The following is a 14,873-nucleotide window of genomic DNA, read 5'->3' as shown; positions in this document are numbered from 1 at the left end:
GCGAATGGAAGGAGAAAAAAAAGTTTGAAACTAATGGTTGGATGAACACTTGATGGTTAATTTGATAATGGAGTTAAGCTTATGATAACACGTGGAAGTGAACATGAAGAATTTAACATATAAATTGATCAATTGTGCCTATAGTGTATTCATTTTAGTTTTGAAAGTTTATGCAATTAATTGGGGGTAGTAATATGATTATCGGGGGTTAATAATATGATTATTGGGACGTAATAATATGATCATTGGGGGGCAATAATATAATTACTGGGTATTATTACGGGGCAATAAAATAAAGCCGGAATCCGGTCACCAATCAGGTAACCGGATCTGGGATTCCGGTCACCCGATTCCAGTCACTGGAGTCCGCGGCAGGCCACTGGTCACCGGAGTCTGGCAAGGTCTCCGATGATTTCTCTCTCTAAGTGACAAAGAAGGAGAGGGCAAAGGTGTTCCAAAAATAAATAAAAATGAATAAAAAAATTCTTAATTGGGTATTAGGGAAATGATCTCTTAGAGTGTTCGGGTAAATGGACAATCTCTTAAAGTGTTTGGGTAAGTGGGGTTAAATTAACCCAAAAATTGGGTAAATGATCATTTTCCCTAATTTATATTGGTCTTGAATATGCTAATTGTATTTTTCTTTGCATGTACTAATAATTAATATCAACTAACTCTTGATAGCAAAAATCTCTCAAAGGCTAAAGTTGATGGAGGAATTAGTTACGCAACATACATACATACACTAGCCTTTACCATGACGAAGGAATCCTGAACCACTTCTACGACATAACCAACTTTTGTTAAGTAAGAAATATATATATTTTGCATATCATCCTTTTGTTACAATTATATCAATTGTCACACACACACACACACACACACACACATATATATATATATTCATATTTAATGCATATGAGTTTTTTGCATACATATGCAAATTATAAAATCGTGATTAAAGTATATATGTGCTAGTAGCCAGCAAGCAGGTACATACATATGCATGTTACAGTTAATTGGTTTATATACATAAGCCTATTTTCTATCAAGTCATCTTTGCAAATTAAATCTACTTTCAATGAAAATTATTCTGCCATGATATCAGGTTGGCTATTCTTGATTTATAATTTGTTGACTATTACATGAAACTAATATTGCCTATAATATATATATAAAACGTTGTTACTTGAGGTATGTACTTGATTACTGATTTTATGAGTTATTCCATTGTATTTACTTACATACTAGTAATTGTTTTGCATACCATTGAAAATATCAATTATATTATGAATGCGATTGACCTTAAAGTCTATTGCAGATCTTTATATGTTGTTGGGTCAGTTACAAATGACTTTTTGTTTCGAGAAGTCTATATATTATTGCAGTTACAGAATATAATTAATGATTATTTATCATTTCTTTCATATCTAAAATGATGATGCTTCAAATTGTGGTGTTAGTATTAATTTTGTCTCATTATTAAAATTTAATTGAGTTATTAGCTGTAACATTTATTGAGCTTCTAAATGATTACAGGGAAAGTAAATAGTGATGGTATATTGTCTCTTACGCTTCAAATTTAATTTATATTACAAGATATACATATGCTATTTTATGTTAGCTTGTGTGTTAACAAATGTAACAAGTCATAAACGAAAATGCATGCTCAAAAAATACTTGTAAATTCAATTGTGATCGAGAAAGTTTTCATTTTGCTTTAATAAATCAGTGAGGAGTTATTTTTTTTTTTAATAATGGGGGTTATTATTTGAATTTTCTATTTCATTAGTATTCTTTAATGTTTGTTTTTTTTTTACAGGTTCTTTAATGCTTATTATTACTGTGGGTTTTATACATCAGAATATCAGATTTTGTTATGAATGTACTTAGCATTTATCATTCTCTCATGAAGAGCATCTATCATAGTAATCTGGGGGCTATGCTTTATTCAATACCATGGCAATGTGGGTGTTATGATTTGTAATAATCATTATTTATTATTTACTTCAATGATATTTTTAAATGGTCTATGATAATGTGGGGTTAAGACTGTAGCGATTTATTTTACTTGATCACTAAATAATAGATGCTACTCAAGGAAATGAACTTGGGAAGATAATATTACTCTATGTTTTGGATGCAATCATCCGTGTAGATCATGAGAGATGTTTCCTGGACCAACTTCATAGCAGGGGATTTCCTCTGATCATGTCCCATGAACATAGCAGGTATCTGGTGCTGGTTTAATCAACTAAGTCAACTTCTGATAGTTTGTTGGCTAGACATCAATAAAAATAAAATAAATAAATATTAAATAGGTAACAGTTAAAGCAGACCATGCTAAGGGTTGGGAGCTTGTGGTCAGCGGTTCAAATCTACTATATTGGAACATTTTCCTGATAACTTTTGTGCTTAGCTGTTAGAAATTTTTTAGCACTATGCTTTGCCAATTTTGTATGGTCAGAAGAAGAGCGACTCATGAGCTTTCACCATCCAGGCTTTTTAATCTTTTCTTTATTCCTCCACCATTTAATGGATAGCAAACTTGAGTGATAACTACTTAATGGATGAGGTACTCAGAGTGCACTAAGAATTTTGGGGGGAAGGGGTAAAAATCTGACACATAAGAATTGCTACTATCTATGGTTAATAGTGAGTACTGACGGAGGAAAAAAAATTACTCTGCAAACTGTTTCCAATAATTAAGGATGACTCCATCTTAATATGGGAGTCAGATTGTAGCTTCCTAACATTTTTAGATGATATGATTATAGGGAGATTACCTTAGGAAGAAATTAATATTAACATGAGGCCGTTAGGAATTTGTCTTTTATACTATTTCTTGGGAGAATTTGTTCTTGTTATAATATACCATTTTGAAATCTTCCTGACCAGTAAGAGTCATGCAGTATACTACTTGAATTCAATCATGTGCATGTTGATATGGTCTTCATGATAAAAGGTCTTGTCAAATTCCCATGATAGTATTTTTGGTGCTGGATTGAGTTTCTTACAGAAATTTATAATTTTGCAAATGTACAGGCATGGAAATGTGTCATTGGAGATGCTGTTGAAGCTAGTAGCAGTCTTTGGCCCAGTGATACGATCTACCATTTCAGCACCTCCAGAGGTCGGAGTCAATCTTCAGGCAGAGCAAAGGTATTACCACACATTCAGAAAGTCGTGAATGAATGTCTCACTGTAAAACAAGTGGTGATTCAATATTTAATTTGATTACAGGCTGGAATGCTGCAACCAATGCTCTACACACCTGCAAAAGATCCAGAAAATTATCGCAGTCTTTGTAAGGTTAGATCCTGACTCCAATGATGTGATAGTACACTTCTATAATAATAGTTTTATTCAATTTTGCGAGTGATTTTGGCTTTTGCACTCCACATGTAAGTATGTAACTACTTCAAACTGGAGTGCAAGTTGTAAATTTAGTTGAAAAGTGGTGCCAAAATTAGTCCGCAGCTTCTTCTAAAGGTGTCCTCAATGGCTCAATCCACCAGCCTTAAGGATGTCCATGAGGATGGATGTTCACTTATGAGCCCGTGTGAGTATAATGGCAAGCAAAATCCTGCCCTAGTATGAGAATTTATTCAGCAGAACTAAGTTCCAAACACAATTCTCCACATGCACACAACCCATTTTGGAGGTGGAACACCTTTTGTCTAATGAAATCATGCATTTGTATAAGTGACCAAATCATACCCCTTCTTTTCTGCTGAATGAATGATATGTACTTATGTAGTAGAATTTCCCATTAAAATTTCTGATATTCTGATCTCATTCTGTGCACGTGTAAGTTTTGGAGGTGGAATGACCTTAAGGAAATAAGGAAATATTTGTTGCTATTCCTTTTCAATTTGATGGTACAGATGGTAGTCATTTATTGAACATGTCGGGTCATCTTTGCATACTCGTATCACTTTCATTTGGACATAATTCCTTATCTAGTTGAAAATATAGTAATCGACGCTCAGAAAATCTATCATGTTATTTTATTTGTAGGAAGGGGGGTGTGCTGGCAAGATGTGCTCTAGAATTGAATCTAATTCTTCAAGAGTCATAACAGATACTGTCTGTCAGAACTGCAAAAAGGTGGCTTCGCTGATATAATGTGTAACAAGATTGCATACACACATTCATCCCAAGTTACAGTTCTTATCACAACTAGGTACACAGCCCGCGCGATGCCGCGGGTTACATTGTTTTTTCCTGAATTTTATGTGTTAAAAAGAGTAATAATCATAATTTGAACAATGTTAATTAAATTTATTATTGTTTTACAATATGTAAAAGCTAGTGTTTTAATCAGACTGTAAACATAAATATTTCAAAATTTGGAAGTTTCAGCAGGAGCTGGCATTCTAACCAAGCCATCCATTTTTACAATTTTCAAAAAATTGGCATCCTAAGTTCCTAACCAAAGATGATGTTTATAAACAAATTACACGTGGTTAGTTCTTCGCTTGTGAGGCTTCTTCTGTGCTGGGGAGGACCTCATTTGCTCTTGAATTTGATGGACATCAACTGAAATAGTAGGTATGAAGATGAGAGAAAATGAATCAGGATACATGATGAGACTGCGAAGCAAGATGTAAGTGCCAGATGCATGATGAGATAGAAGAGTAATAAAGATGTTTAATGGAAATCTCAAATGCAGAATGCATAGTAATGCATTACACACATTTAACTAATGCATAATGTATCCTTTAGCCAAATTGTTCAAGTCCTTATTATTTGCAAGCTTGATATGGCATCTACAATATGTTGTCTACAGTATCATTGAGGGTAGATTAAGAGGATATATCTGATTAAGCCAACTGGGAAGAAGTCCATCCCCTCTAAGAAGATCAGCACATATCCAAATATTTCATAAAAGAGAATTTAATGGTTTGAGGAAATAATTGATTGTCAGACCATCTAATTCTGAAATTTGTGGATGATTAGTCGACTGACATGAACAACCATTGATGGATATGAATTCACAGACCTCAAAGTCGAAGCAATATATCACAAATTGATCCACAATGGCAGACTCCCCTAATGAATGAACGGATTGTATGAATGCCTTCAAAAGTTAAGGTTTTCGATTCACTCACCAAGAAATCAGTTCGAGTATTTCATTATGGTTAGATTTTGGACTTCATAATGCAATCCACTGAATCTATTCAAGGAATTTTTGGTATGGTTACTTGATTTCTCTATCTCCTGAGAAAAGGAACATTCTTCTAACAATATGAACACAACAAATTCACCAATTTATGCAGCACAAACACACACACAAATGTAATCACAAAAAAACAAATCTTCAAAAGCCTTTTGTTTTTTTTTGGTTTTAATTTTTAAATTCTGACATGAGTGACATCCAATTAATTTACCTGCTCAATGTAACCAAACCAAAAACTGAAAGCTCAATCACACACTACTAGAATTTTGGCTATAGGACACCTTTAATAGACACCACAAATAAGCAGTGGTTTTTCCAAACAGAATGGCACCAAAATTTGATAACAGTGACTTACTTTTTCCTTCCACTGTACGTCAGTGCCTAATGGGTGAATAAAGGTTATGCTGGTACTGAAACAATACCAAAAGCATTATAATAACATTTAACAAAAATATAAGTGGGCTCTAGGCTTCTATATCGGTGGGCTGAGTTATAAAGAACTCTTATGGTGTGGTGCCGACACAGCAAATCCCCTCTTTCGTATATATTCACTTGCTTCGACTAAAAACCCTAGCCTCTCTTTGCCTCTCTCTCATCTCTCATCTCTCATCTCTCATCTCTCATCTCTCATCATCTCTCTCTCTCTCTCTCTCTCTCTCTCTCTCTCTCTCTCTCCGGTTATCGTGTAATTTTCTGAGTGTTACTCCAGAATCGCTCGATATCCTGGATAAGAGGTTTCAAAAGCCATGTTATTTTCGAGGGTTTGGTGATTCGAGGTTGGCTTAGGTGGAGTGGCGGATCTGTTGTAGCGTTCTTCGACGACGACGACGACGATTTGGATCTACGAGGCATCAAAGGCGTTCGATGGGGCAGGGCAGTGGGCCTGAGCCTAGAGCTTGGGGTGCTCGCATTAACTTTCCTGTTTCTCTTCTCTTATGTTTTTAAAGCTTAAATCTTTAGGCTTGCATGTTGCAGATCTTGACTTTGGACTTTTATGTGCAGAGATTTGTCTTCCAACTATTTATCAGCAAGTCTTCCCCCCTAGGTAACCTCGAGATCAGATCTGTATGTGTTGTTTCTTAGACATCTTTCATCTTTCAGGCAGTTAACGATTTAGATCACCTGCATTTGACTTGGCAGATCTTCTTTCATTGTTTATTGTGTATATCTAACAATACATGAAGAACATCAAGGAATAAGTAATGAAAAATCTATGCTTGACTAGCTAATGAACAATCAGAGTGGATGAGTTTGAAACCCCATCTAGAATTTGAACACATATATTTTGCCCGGTCAGGCTGTTTATCTTGGTTTTTGTTTAAGAATTTCATTTTATTGCTGCCATTTGATTCTTGATCCTGTTCTGACTTCTGGGCTTTGCTTGTTTCCATTTGATTGCCTTTTTGTGGGTTCTAAATGAACATTAATGGGCTTGCTTTACATGAATTTTTGTATTTGCCTGATGGTTTTGTTTAACTATCATATAGTTTTGAGTTTAGAGCGAGTGAATTTATGGATTTTTACTGGCAATTGAAAAGCTGGAAGAGTTTTTGTCTGGAACTGAATATGGTACGTTCGTCAAATCCTGTTAGATATAGGGTTTAGGGTTTATGTGTGTGATATATATGATGCACTCATAACATTGTTAATTGTCTTTCTAATTATATATGGTCAGGCTGAGCGAAGCATCGCATTCTCAAAGAAGGACCCAAATAGTTTGAAGCCTGGCCCGGCGTTGAACAAAGATGGCATGCTTGATCTCACCATTTTTATCTGTGTCCTTGAACGAAAGAAAGACGAGGTACCTGCTCCTTGTTCTATTGCTATATCTCAGGTTTGTTTCATGTGATTCAAGTTAACAAATACTTTCTCACCTATGAGCCTCTTGGTTGTTTTGCTGAGCAACGAAGCTGAGACAAGTGCGAACTCACTCTAAAGTGAGTTCAACTACTCTGAATCTGGTATGTCCTGATACATGTTTGTAATTATCATTTAACTCTACATCAGTGGGTTTGTTTCAAGCTAGTTGTGCATGCATGATGTGATTTACATATGGAATTGTTATGTTTCACATTAATTGAGATAAAAATACTTTCTAATGGGCAACAGGATTGAAGGACTCTACTTATTGATGCCGTCATGACTCAACCGATCTCTTGAATTTAGTCATTGTGCAACAGAGGTAATTCCATCATTTGGTATGCATCTATATTGCATTTGGTTTTTTCTTGTCTTCTTTGCTACCATAATGAATAGTATGAGCAATAATGTATATCACTTTTCTATACAATTGTTAGAATAAGAACTAATGACAAGTTTTATCTTGTAGGTTATTCGTAAGGAAGGATTGCTGTATCAAGGGAAGGGTTGCAACCTTGGGGAGGAAGAGTCTTGATGTTAAAATTTTGATGGGTTTATCTGTAAATTTTTAGTTAATGTAGTTTGATACATTTTAAAATACAGTATACAGTACATTAATGTAGAGGTGCCAGTTGGCACCTTATTTTTTTAATCCGGCTTCATATTTTTGCCACTGATATCAGTGGCTTCCAAAACTACCATTACATTGATAATTGGGGTATGTTAGCTGACATGACAGCTGATATGACAACATTCTTTAAAGTTGAAAATCAGGCACCGTTTCACATTTTGGTGCTCTATGCTCCAAAGGAAACTGGGGCAATCACCACTGTCATGTATTGGGTGGCTGCATAGTGGCTAATGAAGGTTTTGGTGGCCTTTGTGAACATTGAACACCCTTACAGGAAGGTGTCCTATAAGCAAAATTGTAGTAGTGACAGCAATGGAACTAGGGAAGCCATCACCAACTGCAAAGCTACAAATCCCAAATGGCCAAGAAATCAAATGAGAAATCCATGCCACCAATACATTTAAAAACTGACAAAATTCAACACAAATATAAACTAAAAAATAAAAATGAATAAATTTCACAATCAAGTTCTGAATTAGCCAAAGGCAAAAAGCCAAACTCATAACGCACAGAAACCATCAAAGCATTCCCACTCTCTCATTTAATGAAAAAAAAAACAAAGAAAAAAACGTACTCATCAAAACATCAAGTCATGAATTGACCACAGAGATAAGAACAGAGATGCATATGAATTACAATGTCATCTTCTATGGAAAAATGATATATACTGGCAAATGCATGAAACGATTTGCAGATTACAATACATGAACAAACCTTGCAAACCATGGGAAAATTCGTTACATATATTACCAAAAATAGAGGGAACTTGAGGTGGAGAACTTCTAGACCTTATGTGCTTCAGAGCAGAATCAAGTAGCTGCTCCAAATTCTGAAGCTCTTTCATACTCAAGGATTGGAGGTCTTCCCCCATAAAATGACTGCAAATAAGAACATGGCAAAATGTAATGCTATTTATCACAAGCTAACGAAAAAGTAAATACTTTCTTATTTAACAAAATTGGAGTGTACCTTTGATTTCTCTGTAAAATCTCCACTCTAGCTCTGAGCTTTGCATGTTCCAGAGTCTAGTTTCCTTATACAACATTAAAATGATGGGATATAAACCAAAGTATTACAAAATGCCAAGAATAGAATGAATGAAAGTAGCAGCAAATTTACAGATTCTGACGTTGACATCCCTGTGTGAGAAGAACTTTCCCAAGTTATGGATTATCAATCTCATATCTTCAACCTAGAAATAAAACAAAAACAACTTAAAATATCTGTATTGATCTCACAAAACAAATATACACAGAGAAGTTTGCTTCTCACCAAAATGTGGCAGACTTGATTCCTATCGAGGAACCTAAAACCTGTTTTAGATAGGTATCTTCAACCTAGAAATAAAACAAAAACAACTTAAAATATCTGTATTGATCTTCCAAAACAAATATACACAGAGAAGTTTGCTTCTCACCATAAAGTGGCAGACTTGATTCCTATCGAAGAACCTAAAACCTGTTTTAGATAGGTATCTTCAACCTAGAAATAAAACAAAAACAACTTAAAATATCTGTATTGATCTCACAAAACAAATATACACTGAGAAGTTTGCTTCTCACCATAATGTGGCAGACTTGATTCCTATCGAAAACCCTAAAACCTGTTTTAGATAGGAAAATAACAAAAGCCAAGGATGTCATAAGTTCATTGATAAACAGATTTCTTCGAAATGAGCATAAAAATACATTACATAAACAATAGTAAATCACTAATAAGGTATTTCTACAGAAATTATGTATTTCTAAGAACTCCACATGCACACAGTGAGTCAATACAATTTAAATAAAAGTTGCCAAACAGATTTATTGTTCGTAACATCAACTTGTTTTTGCCTCATTTTATTTATACTGGCTCCTACCATAATCTAAAAATGTAAGACATTTACGAAAGAAAACTCTACTTACAAAAAAAAAAAAAGAAAAAAAAGGATTAGCATATCAGTATAAACACTTCCATAGCTGAAAATTTTATCAACAAAGAAATCAAGTGCAGGAATTATCAAATTAGTTAATTAGATTACTTACAGCAACTTCAGAAGTGGCATTATCATAGCCAGTCCCTGCATTAACAGTTACAAAGAGTACAAATCAGTCCCTCAACCATGAATTACCCATGAGTAAATGACCAAGAACACGTCGAACAAATATCTTTTATTCGACGATTTGGGCATACCCAGATATACTTTTTTACCAACACAATATAGACATTAGAGAAAATATAAAGAACCCTTCATTATCATGACTTTGCCATAAAAAAAAGAAGAGCATAATATTTTCTTACCTTGCTATGGTAAGGTCGTGCTAAACTGTAGTAGGAATGTGACCTTGTTGGTCCATGGTTGGTGATAGCAAGTGCTGTCTCAGTTAGTTGCTCAACTACAGAGTGTTGACCAGTGAAGAAAAAATAGTTCGCCAGATCATTTAAGGGCATTAAGGATATGGCTCGCCAGAGAGGGAGAGCCACTTCTTTTCCTTCCTTTGTTCTTCCTCTATCCCCTTTTCTTTCTTCCTCTGAATTTCTTCTTTTTTCCCTTCTGCCCCTATTCTCTTCTCCCCTTTTTTTTTTTTTTTTTTCCTTCGTCCCCTCTCTTTTTCTCTTCGTCCGCAGAACCCAAATGGTTTTGCCCTCTGAAAACCCAAAAGCAGTTATGCAAACTATAATAGGAAATCAATGATACACAATCACTCACTCGATCAAATATGCCTAAACTTCTCATGCTATACCCAATTGAATAAAATTAGCAGAAATCAAAGAGAAAAAACTACCCAATTGAAATCAAGACTGAAACTTTAATGTAAAATCCAATCCAAATTACGAACTCATAAACTAACTGAGAAGAATCAAGGAAATCTACTTACAGGAGACTTGTTCTTTGGACCTCAACAGCGATGGCAAGCCTGCACGCTCTTCTCTGCAAATGGCGTAACACAAATATTTGCAGGACATCAAGTAAATCCCTCCTCTTCCACACTCGCTGATTCTTAGTTAATTTTCATTTTGATAACACTCTCAATCTCGGAAGAATCGGTACTATTGGGATCACCGATTTGGGCATTTGGGTGTAACAGTGGAGGTCGGTGTAAACAGTTGCTTAGCAAGAGATGCTTAGTCTTGGCCACTTGGGTATGTCCAGACGCATATTTTTTTTTTTTTTTGATAGATGTCTATCTGTTTTGGGGGCAAATCCGGAAAAACACTTTCGGTACTGTTCATCATTGTTCATTGAACAGTGACAATCCCATTTTACTTTTGTATATTTATAAGGGAAAATCGTCCGTACAGTACCTGACATTTTCCTCATTCTAAACTTCAGTACCTCACCCTTCAAAAAAAAAAAAAAAAAAAAAAACTTCAGTACCTCACATTCAGAAAATATCAAAACGGTACCTGAGGTTTTGACCCCGACCGAAGATTGGTTACCTGGTGCCGTTAGCTTCGTTACAAAAACTGACCGTTGGCATATTTTGATCATTAAATGACCAATTTACCCTTTAGTTTTTGTTTTCTTTATTTTTTTCATATAATAAAAAAAATTCCATTATTTTTGAAAGAGAAAAAAATATAAACAGTACCCAACTTAAGTCTCACTCCGAATTTCTATACCCAAGTTTTCAAAACTATCACAATGGTACCTAAAATAGCAAGTTTGACCTAATATTCGTACCTGCCGTCCATGATGGGGTTATCCCGCATGCTACGTGCCAAAATTAGATGGGTATTTTGGTATTTTTCTCACCCAGCCCTTGCTTGTCTCCTCCATCGAAGCACAGTCCCTTTTCTTTCTCCCTCTCTGTTTTTCTGTCTCTCTCCGTCTCTCTCCCTCCTCGCTCAGATAGCTTCAAGCCATCGACAGTGGAGGAACAAGGTCTTAGATTTTGAGCTCAAAAAAATCTTCCTTTACAAGCTTCTTCCTTCCATCTCTTTCACACTCTGGCTTCACCACCACAACGCCAAATCTCACTCTCAATCTCCGCCATCACCGCCTGATGCAGCCCTTTCTGGTAATGCTATTGGCGCCAACAACCACCAATTCCACCACCGAGATCGCTCATCGGGTCCTCTATACTCTCTCTCTCTCTCTCTCTCTCTCTCTCTCTCTCTCTCTCTCGTTGAATATAGAATCTTTTCCTCCTGATTCTCCATTTGAAACATACACACAAGATTTCTTTGGGTTGTAATTGAAAAATGGATTTGAGCTGCTTTCTTTGATTTGAGCCTATATTCTTTCCCTAATCTCCCCTAAAGATGCTTGCCGATTAGCCTTGGTCTCCTCTGCGTTTGGATCTGCAGATGGCCAAATGGTTATTAGAAGCCATTGACAGGGAGTCACAGGGGTAATTAGAGTTTATTACAACTGGGGGTGGATGTTTGTTTATTGTAGCTTTAGTTGGTTCACTGAGGAATGCAGATCACGTGTTTGTGAAAATGCCTGAGAGAGATTGGAAAAATTTATACAGATGAGAGTTGGGGAAGAAGAGACAGCTGGGTTATTAAAATAGGGAAGTTATTAAAATAGGGAAGTAAGTGATGGACTCAATCCCAAGTTGTTTGGGAGCGTTTTTTAGCCTAAGACCAGACCACTGAGACCAAAGCAACGATGACTAGTTAACAAATGATTAGTTGCTCACCATTTGGATCAGAATGGCTTCATATCTGCTGTTGAACTGCGTCATGTGATGACAAACATTGGGGAGAAGCTCACTGATGAGGAAGTGGATGAGATGATTCGCGAGGCTGGTGTTGATGGTGAATTGGTGATGGAAAGATAAATTATGAGGAGTTTGTGTGATTGTGGCAAAGTGATAACTCACAGCAGATCAAAAAGAAAAGAAAAAATTGAGAAGGTGGACTTTGGAGGGTTTGGTTCACAAATGACATGGTGGGAACTAGGAATGGTGGAGGTAAAGACAGAGGGTCGATTTTACCCCTAAGAAAATGCCACGTGGCATGATAGTTAACGTCGTCATGGACGGCGGGTATGAAAGTTGGGTCGGGTAGGGTATTTGGGGTACCATTGTGATAGTTTCAGAAACTTGGGTATAGAAATTCGGAGTAGGCCTTAGGTTGGGTACTGTTTGTATTTTTTTTTCCCTTTTTGAAAAGGGAAAATCGTTCGTACAGTACCTGACCTTTTCCCCATTCTAAACTTCAGTACCTCACATTCAGAAAATATCAAAACGGTACCTGAGGTTTTGACCCCGACCGAAGATTGGTACCTGGTGCCGTTATCTCCGTTACAAAAACTGACTGCTGGCATATTTTGATCATTAAATGACCAATTTACCCTTTAGTTTTTGTTTTCTTTATTTTTTCCATATAATAAAAAAAATTCCATTATTTTTGAAAAATTATTTAAATTTTTGGTTTGTCAAATTTTATCTCTCAAGCCCGTAGGATTAAACTAGATGTCGTTTCGAGATTGTAGAACTTTCGGAGGATTTTTTCGTACACCTGAGCTATTTTTAATAATTTTTGGAAGTTAGTAATATCCAAAAATATAATTAAAAATAGAAATTAGAGGTGGTTTAATCTGGAGCGTCTATTTTAATCACCGTTTGATCTCAGCCGTTGGATTTGAGTATATATAAGTTGAACTAGCTTGAGGAGCACCAGATTATAGCCCAGACCGACGGTATCTCCACTTTCTGGCCAGCACCTGACGTCAGACAGGCGTCGTTCGACTCCTCTAGGCATCGCTAACTGGAGCTCGGTCGTCACTGCTCCGAATGACCGGCGACAGAGGCAGGAAGAAGCCTGAAAACTTCTCAGGTTCGCCGGCGGGTTTTCCGATTCCGGCTTGGTCATAGCGTCTCACTGATGTCAGAAGTTTCCTTTTGACCTCGCCGACTTATCCATAGTGTTGGTTTGTCCAGATGATAAGACATGAGAGAGAATCGAAGGGGAGAATAATTTTGGGATTTCTGACAAGTTTCCAAGCTTTTCGCAGACCAATCTGTTTTAGTTTGCTTGCAATTATTGTCTTTTGAAGATTATGTTTTCTGGGTTTTGATTGTTTCAGTGTATAATGGCTAGATTTGGGTACTGTGATTTGTTGGGCCACTGTGTTCTTGAATCAGAATATGCTTTGGATTTTGATTTTTGTGTGAAATAAACAGATAGGAGAGATAGTTGATACAGATTTATTGATTAAGGGAAGAGAAATAGAGGAAACTGATAGCGGACTGATTAGTCCAAGGACTCCAAACTTGAATAGACCAGAGGGGATGAGAGAGAGAGAGAGAGAGAGAGAGAGAGAGAGAGAGAGAGAGAGAGAGAGAGAGAGAGAGAGAGTTCTGGGTTTGAATGGGGACGAGAGAGAGGAACAGTAGGGAGAGAGAGAAAAATACAAAAAAAATGTTTAGATAAAAAATAATGGATTAAGACATGAAAAGACGAAAATATCCTTCAGCTGTCAAGTTTTGTAACGGAGCTAACTGCACCAGGTACCAATTTTCGGTCGGGGTCAAAACCTCAGGTACCGTTTTGATATTTTCTGAATGTGAGGTACTGAAGTTTAGAATGGGGAAAAGGTCAGGTACTATACAGACGATTTTCCAAAAAAAATAATAGATTAAGACATGAAAAGATGAAAATATCCTTCAGCTGTCAAGTTTTGTAACGGAGCTAATGGCACCAGGTACCAATTTTCGGTCGAGGTCAAAACCTCAGGTACCGTTTTGATATTTTCTGAATGTGAGGTACTGAAGTTTAGAATGGGGAAAAGGTCAGGTACTGTACGGACGATTTTCCCTATTTATAATTGTCTCAATGCTCTCTACCTCCTCTAGTCATACGCCAAGTCACTTAATATTGGTAGACTAGAGCTCAGGAATTTTGTGAGGCAAAGATTAAAGCAGTATCAGTCTTGCCTGAGGAGCTTGAAGACAGAAGTAGCCATCCCTTCCTAGAGTCATCTTCGGCATTACTTAATATCGTTATACTAGAGCTCAAGAATTTTGTGAGGACAGTCTTGCCTGAGGAGCTTGAAGACAAGAGAAGTTGTCCCTGCAGTATTCACCTTTAGGCATTGTGCAAATTCTCTTGATTTTGATGGTCGGATGTGGGAGATTGGAGTTTGTGTCTTCATTACCGTGTATCTAATTCTCATATATGTATGTACATTGCAATGTAGATCCTTTAATGATTTATATATATATATATATATATATATATACGAAAATGTTCTGAAGAGGACGT

The 14,873-nt window shown here is 36.3% G+C and overlaps 3 long non-coding RNA genes across 7 annotated transcripts; 1 reads left to right on the top strand and 2 right to left on the bottom strand.

The window, feature by feature from the left end:
- Positions 1 to 4,253: 4,253 nt before the first annotated feature.
- On the bottom strand, positions 4,254 to 5,435 carry LOC121049368. The gene is made up of 3 exons (XR_005799728.1): positions 5,394 to 5,435; positions 5,115 to 5,223; positions 4,254 to 4,542 (listed from the first exon to the last, which is right to left on the bottom strand). It is a non-coding gene; the product is annotated as an uncharacterized LOC121049368 (long non-coding RNA).
- Positions 5,436 to 5,762: 327 nt separating this feature from the next.
- Positions 5,763 to 7,737, top strand: LOC112165745. Of its 2 annotated transcripts, XR_002922939.2 has the most exons (6): positions 5,763 to 6,083; positions 6,185 to 6,227; positions 6,670 to 6,751; positions 6,858 to 7,143; positions 7,292 to 7,364; positions 7,512 to 7,737. It is a non-coding gene; the product is annotated as an uncharacterized LOC112165745 (long non-coding RNA). The 2 variants fall into 2 exon arrangements; XR_002922940.2 differs by lacking the exon at positions 6,670 to 6,751 and having other exon boundaries at positions 5,764 to 6,227.
- A 242-nt stretch (positions 7,738 to 7,979) lies between these two features.
- LOC112165746 lies at positions 7,980 to 10,787 on the bottom strand. Of its 4 annotated transcripts, none has more exons than XR_005799726.1 (9): positions 10,535 to 10,787; positions 9,957 to 10,303; positions 9,701 to 9,735; positions 9,236 to 9,276; positions 9,091 to 9,155; positions 8,946 to 9,010; positions 8,643 to 8,865; positions 8,388 to 8,551; positions 7,980 to 8,018 (listed from the first exon to the last, which is right to left on the bottom strand). It is a non-coding gene; the product is annotated as an uncharacterized LOC112165746 (long non-coding RNA). The 4 variants fall into 4 exon arrangements; XR_002922944.1 differs by having other exon boundaries at positions 8,424 to 8,551; XR_005799727.1 differs by having other exon boundaries at positions 8,462 to 8,551.
- Positions 10,788 to 14,873: the final 4,086 nt, after the last annotated feature.

Source organism: Rosa chinensis, chromosome 5 (genome assembly GCF_002994745.2).
Source record: "Rosa chinensis cultivar Old Blush chromosome 5, RchiOBHm-V2, whole genome shotgun sequence".
NCBI classification, from domain to species: Eukaryota; Viridiplantae; Streptophyta; class Magnoliopsida; order Rosales; family Rosaceae; genus Rosa; species Rosa chinensis.
Note: the sequence above shows the minus strand (reverse complement) of the source record. Positions and strands in the feature narration are given on the sequence as shown.